Source organism: Callorhinus ursinus, unplaced genomic scaffold (genome assembly GCF_003265705.2).
Source record: "Callorhinus ursinus isolate GAN/ISIS: 27379988/994484 unplaced genomic scaffold, GSC_fseal_2.0 scaffold4, whole genome shotgun sequence".
In the NCBI taxonomy this organism is placed as follows: Eukaryota; Metazoa; Chordata; class Mammalia; order Carnivora; family Otariidae; genus Callorhinus; species Callorhinus ursinus.
In genome coordinates this window covers 79,563,372-79,574,762 of record NW_027397066.1, presented here as the reverse complement: position 1 = coordinate 79,574,762, position 11,391 = coordinate 79,563,372, and the positions used below count along the sequence as shown (strand labels likewise).

Sequence of the window (11,391 nt, the reverse complement as noted above, 5' to 3'; positions counted from 1 at the left end):
CCTCATGCTTTAAAGAGTGTTAGGGTGTTTGTTTGTTAGTGCTTCCTACTGTGAGTAGCTCTGTCCCAATTTAGCATCAGCAGTAATGATTATATTAAGATGATTGTCTCTGTGTAAGATCAGTAACCAGGGTACTAATCACAAAGTTCATTCCACTACCTTTATTTTTAGTTTATCAGTAATTTTCAAATGGCTTTTCCAAGCATGCATCACCAAAACATTTCCTATATTTATGTTTACAATCTTCACTATTTTTTCACTCCACTAATTTGGAAAGCCTGCCTCCTTAAAATTTTAAGAAACTAAACTGTAATCATTTAACCTTTGCTATTATGCTGGTTTATTTGTTTGCTTGTTTATGGCACATGAATACTTAATAATATGAACAGACTTAACAACTAAAAAATAAAAAGTTTTTACTAAAATAAAATGTTATCTGACAGAAAGTTTTAAAAATAAATCTTTTTTTTCTATTTAATTCACTCCACATTTACTAGAAATTGTAGTGGAGATTAGTGGTTCCTTCCATGAAGAGCATCCAATCCCCTCCTTGGCCACTAGGAAGTAGTTATTTAGTTCCAGTGGGTTGATCCCACCTCTGGCAGCAGGAAAGAAATTCTAGATGACTTTAGTCATTTAGCATAACTCACACATCCTCATCTTGGTGACTGTCCAGTACACTTCAAATGAGTTGGTCCAACCAGAATGAAATGTAGGGCTTTCATTCTCTGACTTTTTTTTTCCTCTGATGATCTGGTGCCTGGTTGTGACACTTGACCCTACTGCAGCCCAGTGGAGTGGAAGTATAAGAAGAGGAAAGGCAGAGTTGACCCACAGAACAGCTGAGTTCAACCATCTACTGCAATGAGCCAAAGCCTGCCTTATCTCTGGTCATTTCAAGCATGTAAGCCAATAAAAAAACCCTTTATAGTTTGCACAATATTTTCCTAATTATTACAAAACCCAGTTATAAAAAGGAGCATGGTAGGCTTGCTGGATAGAGTATTCTTGACTGCAGATTTCTTCCATTCATCACTTTGAATATATCATGCCACTCCCTTCTGGCTTGCCAAGATTTTTTTGAGAAATCTCCAGCTAGTCTTACGGGTTTTCCTTTGTAAGTTAAGGACTTCTTTTGTTTTGCTGCTTGTAAGATTTTTCTTTATCACTATATTTTGCAAACTTAATTACAATATGTCTTGGTGTTAGCTTACTTGTGTTGATTTTGATGGGAGTTCTCTGCTTCCTGGATCTGGATGTCTATTTCTTTCCCTAGATTAGGGAAGTGTTCTGATATTATTTCTTGAAATAAATTTTCTGCTCCCTTTACTCTCTCTTATTCTTCTCAAACTTCTATAATATGAATGTTATTATATTTGATGGAGTCATGAGTTCCCTAAGTCTATTCTCGTGTCCCATAATTCTTTCTCTCTTTTGTTCAGCTTCATTATTTTCCATTATTTTGTCTTCTAAGTCACTAGTTTGTCCCTCTGCTTCTTCCAGCCTGCTGTTAATTGCATCAAAACTGTTTTCAATCTTGTTTATTATATTGTTCATCTCTGATTGACTCTTTTTTAATTCTTTTTTCTCTGTGGTAAGAGTCTCATTGATATTTTCTATTCTTTTCTCAAGTATCATTATGATTGTTGCTTTAAATTCTCCAGCAGGCATGTTACTTGTATCTGTTTTGCTTAGATTTCTGGCCATGGCCTTATCTTATTCCTTAATTTGGAATAAATTCCTCTGCCTTGGCATTTTTGTCTAAGTTTCTGTTTTCTTCTCTGTGTTAGAAAAGCCAGTTATGTCTCCTGCTCCTGAAAGTAATGGCCTTGTGAAGAAGAGTTATGAAGTGCCCAGGGCCTAGAACTTCAGGGAATGTCTCAGAATAGGAAGAGAAATAAAGAGCTTCCCAGACAAATAAAACTCAAAGAAATCTGTGACCGCTAAACCAGCCCTGCAAGAAATGTTAAAGGGACTCTTTGAGTGCAAAGGAGAGACCAAAAATGACAAAGACAAGAGAGGATCAGAGAAAATCTCCAGAGCAATGACAAAACAAGTAATAAAAAATAAAAGTAAAATAAAATAAAAAATAAAAACACATATCTATCAGTAATTACTTTGAATATAAATGTACTAAACACTCCAAACAAAAGACATAGGGCATCAGAATGGATAAAAACACAAGACCCTATAGGCTGCCTCCAAGAGACTCATTTTAGAAATAGAGACACCTGCAGATTGAAAGTGAGGGGTAGAGGCACATTTATCATGCAAAGTAGATGTCAAAAGAAAGCCAGGCTAACAATACTTATATGGGATGAACTAGACTTTAAAACAAAGACTGCAGGAGAGACAAAGAAGGGCATTATATAATCATAAAGGGGATGATTGAACAAGAAGAATTAATAATTGTAAATATTTATGCACCCAACATGGGAGCACCAAAATATATAAAACAATTAATAACAAAAATAAAGGGACTAATTGAAAATAATACAATAATAGTAGGGCACCTTAACAACTGACTAACATCAGTAGACAGATCATCTAAACACAGCATCAACAAACACACAGTGGCTTTGAATGACACACTGGATCAGATGGACTTAACAGATACATTCAGAAATTCTATCCTAAAACAGCAGAATACACATTTTTTCAACTGCACATGGTACGTTCTCCAGAATAGAGCACATATTAGGTCAAAAACAGTCCTCAACAAATAAAAAATGATTGAAATCATACCATGCACCTTTTCTGACCACAACACTGTGAACAAGAAGTCAACCACAACCAAAAATTTGGAAAGAACACAAATACAAGGAGGTTAAACAACATGCTACCACACACTGAATGGATCAACCAAGAAATCAAAGAAAAAGAAAAATAAAATACATGGAAACAAATGAAAATGAAAATACAATGGTCCAAAACCTTTGGGATGCAGCAAAAGTGGTTCTTAAGAGTGAAATATACAGCAACACAGGCCTACGTCAAGAAGCAAGAAAAATCTCAAATATACAACCTTACCTTACACCTAATTGGAGCTAGAAAAAGAACAACAAATGAAACCTAAAACCAGCATAAGGAAGGAAACAATAAAGATCAGAGCAGAAATAAATGATATAGAAATGAAAAAAAAACAGCAATAGAAAAGATCAATGAAACCAGGAGCTAGTTCTTTGGAAAAATTAGTAAAATTGATAAACCTCTAGCCAGACTTATCAAGAAAAAAAGAGAGAGGCCTCAAATAAATAAAATCACAAATGAGAGAGGAGAAGTAACAACCGACACCACAGAAACACAAGCAATTGAAAATAACTACATGCCAACAAATTGGACAATCTGGAAGAAATGAACAAATTCCTGGAAACATATAAACTATCAAAACTGAAACAGAAATAGAAAACTTGAAAAGACTGATAACCAGGAAAGAAATGGAATCAGTAATCAAAAAAATCTCAACAAAAAATAGTTCAGGGCCAGATGGCTTCACAGGCAAATTCTACCAATTATTTAAAGAAGAGTTTATTAACTCTATTCTTTTCAAACTATTCCAAAAAATAGAAAAGGAAGGAAAACTCCCAAATTCATTCTATGAGGCCATCATTACCCTGATACCAAAACTAGTTAGAGCCACCAGTGAAAAAGAGAACTATAAGCCAAAATCCCTGATGGCATGGATGCAAAAATTCTCAAAAAAAAAAAAAATACTAGCAAATCAAATTCAACAATACATTAAAGAAATCATTCACCACAATCGAGTGGGATTTATTCCTGGGTTGCAAGGGTGGTTCAATATTTGCAAATCAATCAATGTGATACATCACATTAATAAAAGAAAGAAAAAAAAAACATGTGGTCATTTCAACAGATGCAGAAAAAGCATCTATTTTTGACAAAGTATAACATCCATTCATGATAAAAAAAACCTCAACAAATAGGTTTAGAGAGAACATACCTCAACATAATAAAGGCCATCTATGAGAAACCCACAGCTAACATCCTCCTTAATGGGGAAAAGCTCTCAGCTTATAGCTCTCTCTCGGCTCTCAGGTCAAGAACAAGAAAAGGATTTCTACTCTCACCATTTTTTTTGTCAACGTAGTTCTGAGTCCTAGCCACAACAATCAGATAACAAAAATAAAAGGCATCCAAATCAGTAAGGAAGAAGTAAAACTTTCACTATTTGCAGATGACATGATACTATATATAGAAAATCCTAAAGACTATACCAAAAAAACTGCTATAACTGATAAACAAATTCAGTAAAGTTTCAGGATACAAATCCATGAGCAGAAATAAATTTCATTTCTATACACCAAGAACGAAGCAGTAGAAATAGAAATTAAGAAAACAATCCCATTTACAATTGTACCCAAAGCAATAAGATACTTGGGAATAAACCTAACCAAAGAGGTGAAAGATTTGTACTCTGAAAACTATAAAACACTGATGAAAGATAATAAAAGTGACATAAAGAAATGGAAAGACATTCTATGCTCAGGGATTGTAAGAACTAATATTGTTAAAATGTCTATACTACCAAAAGCAATCTAAACATTTAATGCAATCCACATCAAAATACCAACAGCATTTTTCACAGAGTTAGAACAATCCTGAAATTTGTGTGGAACCACAAAAAACCCACGATTTCCAAAGCAACCTTGAAAAAGAAAAGCAAAGTTGGAAGCATCACAATGTCAGACTTCAAGTTGTATTACAAAGCTGTAATAATCAAAACAGTATGGTGTTGACACAAAAATAGACACATATATGACTAGAACAGAACAGAAAACCCACAACTGAACCCCATAAGTATATGGTCAATTAATCTTCAACAAAGCAGGATAGGATATCCAATGGGAAAATGATAGTCTTTTCATCAAATGGTATTGGGAAAACTGGAGAGCTACATGCAAAAGATAAAACTGGATCACTTTCTTCTGCCAAACTCAAAAATAAATTTGAAATGGATTAAAGACCTAAATGTGAGACCTAAAAACCATAAAAATCCTATAAGAGAACACAGGCAGTAAGTAACCTCTTTGACATTAGCCGTTGCTACATATCTTTCTAGATATGTCTCCTGAGGCATGGGAAATCAAAGCAAAAATAAACTATCTGGACTTCATCAAAGTAGAAAGCATCTGCACAGTGAAGAAAACAATAGAACTATAAGGCAACCTACAAAATGGAAGAAGATATTTGTAAATGACATATCTAATAAAGGGCCAGTATCCAAAATATATAAAGAACTTATAGAGTCAACACCCCCCAAAAACTAATCCATTTAAAAACAGGCAGGGGCGCCTGGGTGGCACAGTCAGTTGAGCATCTGACTCTTGATTTCAGCTCAGGTTGTGATCTCATGATAGTGGGATTGAGCCCCATGTCATGCTCCATACTCAGCATGGAGTCTGCTTGAGATTCTCTCTCCCTCTGCCACTCCTCCTAGTTTTTTTTTCTCTCTCTCTCAAATAAATAAATCTTGAAAAAAATGGGCAGAAGACATGAACATTTTTCCAAAGAAGACGTACAGATGACCAATAGACCATGAAAAGATGCTCATCATCAGGGAAATATAAATCACAACTACAGTGAGATATCACCTCACATTTGTCAGAATGGCTGAAATCAAGAACACAAGAAACAACAGGTGTTGGGGCGCCTGGGTGGCTCAGTCGTTAAGCGTCTGCCTTCAGCTCAGGTCATGATCCCAGGGTCCTGGGATCGAGCCCCGCATCGGGCTCCCTGCTCAGCAGGAAGCCTGCTTCTCCCTCTCCTTCTGCCCCTGCTTGTGTTCCCTCTCTCGCTGTGTCTCTCCCTGTAAAATAAATAAATAAAATCTTTAAAAAAAAAAAAAAGAAAGAAACAACAGGTGTTGGTGAGGATGTGGAGAAAGAGGAACTCTTGTGTACTGTTGGTAGGAATGCAAACTGGTTGCTGCAGCCACTCTGGAAAATGGTATGGTGTGTCCTCAAAAAGTTAAAAATAGAATTACTTTATGATCCAGCAATTGTGCTACTAGGTATTTACCCAAAGAATACAAAACTACTAATTCAAAGGGATTCATGCACCCTTATGTTTATAGCAGCATTATTTACAATAGCCAAATTATGCAAATAGCCTGAGTGTCCACTGATGGACGAATGGATAAAGAAATTACACACACACACACACACACACACACACACACACACACACTGGAATATTATTCAGCCATAAAAAAGAATAAAATCTTCCGATTTGCAAAGACATGGATAGGGCTAGAGAGTATAATGCTAAGTGAAATAAGTGAGTCAGAGAAAGACAAATACCACATGATTTTATTCATATGTGAAATTTAATGAATGAGCAAAGGGGAAAAAAGAGAGAGAGAGAGAGGCAAACGAGGACTTAGGGGTGACTGGGTGGCTCAGCTGGTTAAGCATCTGCCTTTGGCTCAGGTCATGATCCCTGGGTCCTGGGATCCAGCCCCACGTTGGGCTCCCTGCTCAGTGGGGAGCCTGCTTCTCCTCCCTCTGCCCCTCTACCCCGGCTCATGTTCTTTCCCTCTGCTCTCTTTCTCTCTCTCAAATAAATAAATAAAATCTTAAAAAAAAAGAAACAGACTCTTAACTATAGAGAGCAAACTGATGGTTACCAGAGGGGAGGTGGATGGGGGATGAATTAAATATGTGATGGGGATTAAGCAGTGCACTTTTGATGAGCACTGGGTGATGTATGGAAGTATAGCATCAGTATATTGTACACCTGAAACTAATATTACATTTTATGTTAACTGGAATTTAAATAAAAACTTTAAAAAAGCAGTGTGATAGAAACCCTTTGGAGCTAAACAGACTGATGAGTAATCCCAGGTCAATGAGATACTGATGCCTAAACATCTCTGAATCTCAGTTTTCTTATGTAAAATGGGGATAATTATACTACTGCAGAGTTATCATAAAAATTAAAACAATATATGTTGAATACTACATAGCAGTAAATTTATTGTCACAATGTACTATTAAAAATGCAACATCAAATAGAGTTTTGGACACAATTGCCTCAGTGAAATACTCTTTAGGCTGATTTTTTGAAGTCTCAACTCACTTAAAGTAAGAAGCAAATCTCTGCAGATAAGCAGAAGACATTTTGGTTATGTACCCATCAGCACTGAAAGTAGTTTTATGATGTTCATACCTGTAATTTCTGTGACCCCTGAATGAAAGTCTTCTTCCTGCTTCCTGTCACAATGCATTTTAATAGTTTCTCTGAATAGTATCTATCTCAATATTCTCATTATATTCTAGGTTTTTTGCAAAAGAAATGAAGACTTCTCTAGCCTAAATTTTTGCTTGGCATACTAACTCTTAACTATCCCTAGTTACCAAGTGCTGGATGTGGCCCTCTAAACTCTTAGCTAGTGCTGTCGTTCTTCTACAGAGTAAATGGAGAGCCTATGATCACCCTACCGCCTCCCCTAATGGGGCCCTAAAACCATCTGGAGACTCCTGCAGAGTCTATTCAATTTCTCTCCCACCAGATTCTGGGTACTGGCCTGGGCTAAACTTGAATTTGCTGTTCTCCTTTGCACATTGCAATAGAACCTGGAGACCACTTCCTCACCCCTTCCCCAGGAGCTATCCTCACAGCACAGATTTTCAAAGCCAAGCACAACTATTTGCCTCTTCTTTCCCATAGGCATGCTATTGAGAGAACTTGGTGAACCTCATGGTTGAGTTTTTTCAGATTCAGAAAAAAAGTTAAACTTAGATAATTATGAATGTTTTCAGAAAGCTTCAAAGTCTTAAACAGATTGGAGTACATTTCAATATTTTCGTTCATCTGACTTTTATTTTTTTATTTTTTTTTACTTTCAACAACTTTGGCTAACATTGAGCTTTAATTATGTGCCAGTGATTAGACTAAGAATTTTATATGCATTTTCTTATTCCAAAGAAGGCATGCTTTGAAGACCCCTGTTTTCTTATATTTGGGAAGGTGAGACTTCCCCAATATGGAATTTTACTAAATTAAAAAGCAGACAAGATTAATAAGAAAAAGTTTAGAATTCTTATATTGCTCTTTACTCTGTAGGTGGTCAAAATCAGAAAAAGAATAAAAAGTAATGACCTAAAATCTAGGGGTTATAATATCTTTGCCTTGTGAGAAATCTGGTAACAGATAAATAGAAAAACTAAAGGAAAAATATCCCACAGTTTTAAATATAGCAGTCTATAAATTTTTCATACTGATTATATTTCATTTTAACTTAGAGACTTATACAAAATCACCTTATGTCCTATAAACTGAATTGATGAAATTAATCAGAATTGTTTTCTTCTTGGGTCATAAATCATAAAGTATTCTTTTGTCCAGTAATCAGCAAATTCTTGTAAGTACAAAGTTGATGGCTGTCTTTGAGTTTTCATATCATTTTTATAACTGCATTTTCCATAAATGACTCAAGTGTGTTCTTTCTGTAGTAAGTCACTCAGAATGACTCTGATGATGCAATTAGAGTTAGGGTTTCTCTTTCCAGTTACTCTAGGAATTCAACTGAAACAGTCTTCTGTGTGAATAATTCTTCTTTCTTTTTTAAGGCCTTGAAGCTGGGTGACACTTAGGAACTTAGGAAAATAGAATCCAATGAGAATTGCCTGTGTAATAATGTAAGTTTCATAATGTTCTGTGCTGAGAAAACCAAGAAAATTCCATTTCCTGACCTATGTACTCATGGGATGTTCTGAAGATTAATGTGTCTCTTTCAGGGCACTAAGGTACATTTAGAGCACTAAAGAAGTCATTTACTAAATGGTGCCCTTGGGACTTGAAAGAGTTAATGTACCTCTCACAAGGTGAGCAATGTACTCTCAAATGTATGCAAAGATCAGTACCAAGCTTATAAAGAATTGTGAGAATGTTTGTTAAAAGCAGCTGCTAATCCATAGCTTTATTATTTATTACTCTAATCTTTAGTCAATATATTTGCTGCTGTTCGTGAGTGCCTTATAAACAATGCAGACAGATGAGAGTCTTCTTACTTTTATAAGTGAAAACATGAGGTGCTACAAACATTGGCCAAGATAAAATATTGTAAATGTGTAAATGTTATCCAAATGGCTTGGATTTCAAGAATGAGACAAATTATGGAAAACTTGACATTGCTTAAAAGTGATTTTTTTTCTCAAATTAAAATCAGGATGGTATTGAAACCTTTGCAGATCTTCTTCTGAAAAAAAAAAGTATTAAAGATAATTCGGAGAAATTTCACAATATATAATGCTAAATGATAAAGATATAAAGCTGAATACAGAATATAATCACACTTTTATTAAATATGTAGGACATAAGAGCCTAAAGAAATATGGCAAAGTATTAAAATCTTTTACTCTTGGTGATGGTATTGCAAGTTATAGCTTTATTTTCTTATAATTTTTTTGTTTGTTTTCTCTAAACTTCTGTAATGAATATGCCATATAAAGACTTTTCCTGAGACAGTTAAATGTTGTAAAGAAAATCAGGTAACAGGTTACTGGCAACTTAAACATGTTAAATAGTGTTGCTATTTTGCATTCTTTTGTCCTGAAGAAGGAATTTGAGCATTACTCAAATGCATGGTCCTTGCCCAAAAGGAAAGCTATGTTCTTCTTAGCAACTCTTAGAGTGAACTCAATTACTTTTCATGGCCTGGTCCATGTTTCTCAGTTTGGAAGTTGTACACAAATAAGAAAAGAAACTATCCTGAATGATGATGGACCTCAGAATTCTTTCCCCACCTTTCTTCTCAACCCTCTTACTCTTACTGGGTGATCAAACCTATATTCATGGTAACGTCAATTTACGTGCTAAAAATTCTCACTTATCTTTAGAATATCTTTAGAATAGAACTCTCTAGTTTTTCTTATTCGAGTATACAGGCACCTGTAAATATGGATGTACTTACGACTCAGACTCAATACAAGATGAAAAAATTTCAACTAAACTCAGAAGCTTCCCTAAAGCTCCTCCTCTTTTTGTTTCCTCAGAGAATGACATCACTGTCCTACCAAATTTCCAAAGCTGAAACACTGAAGCCATGTTTGACTCATTCTATAAATATTATTTGATCACTGATTCTATAAATATTACTTTCCATGTATTTCTTATATCTTTTATTTCTCTTGAACTCACTCTTACAACACCTACCAGGGTTCTCAGTTTATCTCACATGAATTAATGCAATAACTTCTGAAATTATCTCCCTTTGTTTGGCCTCCTTTTTCCTTATCTGTCATCCACCTTAAAGTTGGAGTCACATGAAGTTATATTTCAGGTCCATATTTATCTCTGATTCTAAAGCCTGAGCTCTTTCTATTATGACATTTGTTCCCTATAATAAGGAATTTGGAGAAACCTTCAACCATCTGTTTAGAAAAAAATGAAAATCACATGCTTCCTTTTAAACACTGTGGGTTGAACTCAGGCATTAACTCTCATTCCTTCCTCAAACCCCACACAAATGATATAATAGATTTTTATCTTTTGGTCATAAACTCAAACGTCCAAATAAAATTTCCAGTATATATCTTGGAAGTTGGAAAATGATAACTGATTAAATAGAAATGAGAGGGCGCCTGGGTGGCTCATTCGGTTGAGCGAATGCCTTCGGCTCAGGTCATGATCCTGGAGTCCCGGGATTGGGTCCCGCATCGGGCTCCCTGCTCGGCAGGGAGTCTGCCTCTCCCTCTGACCCTCTTCCCTCTCGTGCTCTCCATCTCTCATTCTCTCTCTCTCAAATAAATAAATAAAATCTTTAAAAGAAAAAAAAATAGAAATGAGAAAGTTGAATTCCATGACAGCAAGATTTTGAGAAGTAAATACCCACAGAATCCCTGAAAGGGTTAGAATAAACAGCACTAGGTACTTCTGGAAGTAAGGGTATAGACAGAACTATAATCTAGAGAATTTGGGGAAAGTCTATTTAAGAAACAGTTAAATGAGTTTTTCACTGATACTGTCTCCCCCCGCCCATCTCCCATGCAGGAATTGTCCTTTAGGAAACACTAGATGTTTATCAGTTTGCCCAACAACAAAAGGATGGACTTCTTGGTGTGGCTCCTCCACGCAAAGCAATATATTTGGCTCTTAAAAAAACAACAGATTTTTAGATATGCAAAATAAATTATTTCCCCTCACCATGCACAATATTCAAACAGTAGAAATAACTAACCATAATACAATGTGACAAAGACTGTTATATACTTATGAATTAAATGCAATCAATCGGTATGTTAGGGATCACAGGAAAAGGGTTTTAGATTAGGGCCCAACCTAATGGCTTTATTTTAACTTGATTACCTCTGTAAAAATCCTATATCTCCAAATAAGGTCACATTCTGAGGGTGTTAGGAATTCAACATA

The 11,391-nt window shown here is 35.4% G+C and overlaps 1 long non-coding RNA gene across 1 annotated transcript in view; it reads left to right on the top strand.

Annotated features, from left to right (window-relative positions):
• Positions 1–8,721: 8,721 nt before the first annotated feature.
• Positions 8,722–11,391, top strand: part of LOC141372482 (uncharacterized) — a 29,948-nt gene continuing 27,278 nt past the window's right edge. The window contains exon 1 of the long non-coding RNA XR_012377748.1: positions 8,722–8,846. This is a non-coding gene — a long non-coding RNA (uncharacterized lncRNA). The remainder of the gene's footprint in view (positions 8,847–11,391) is intronic.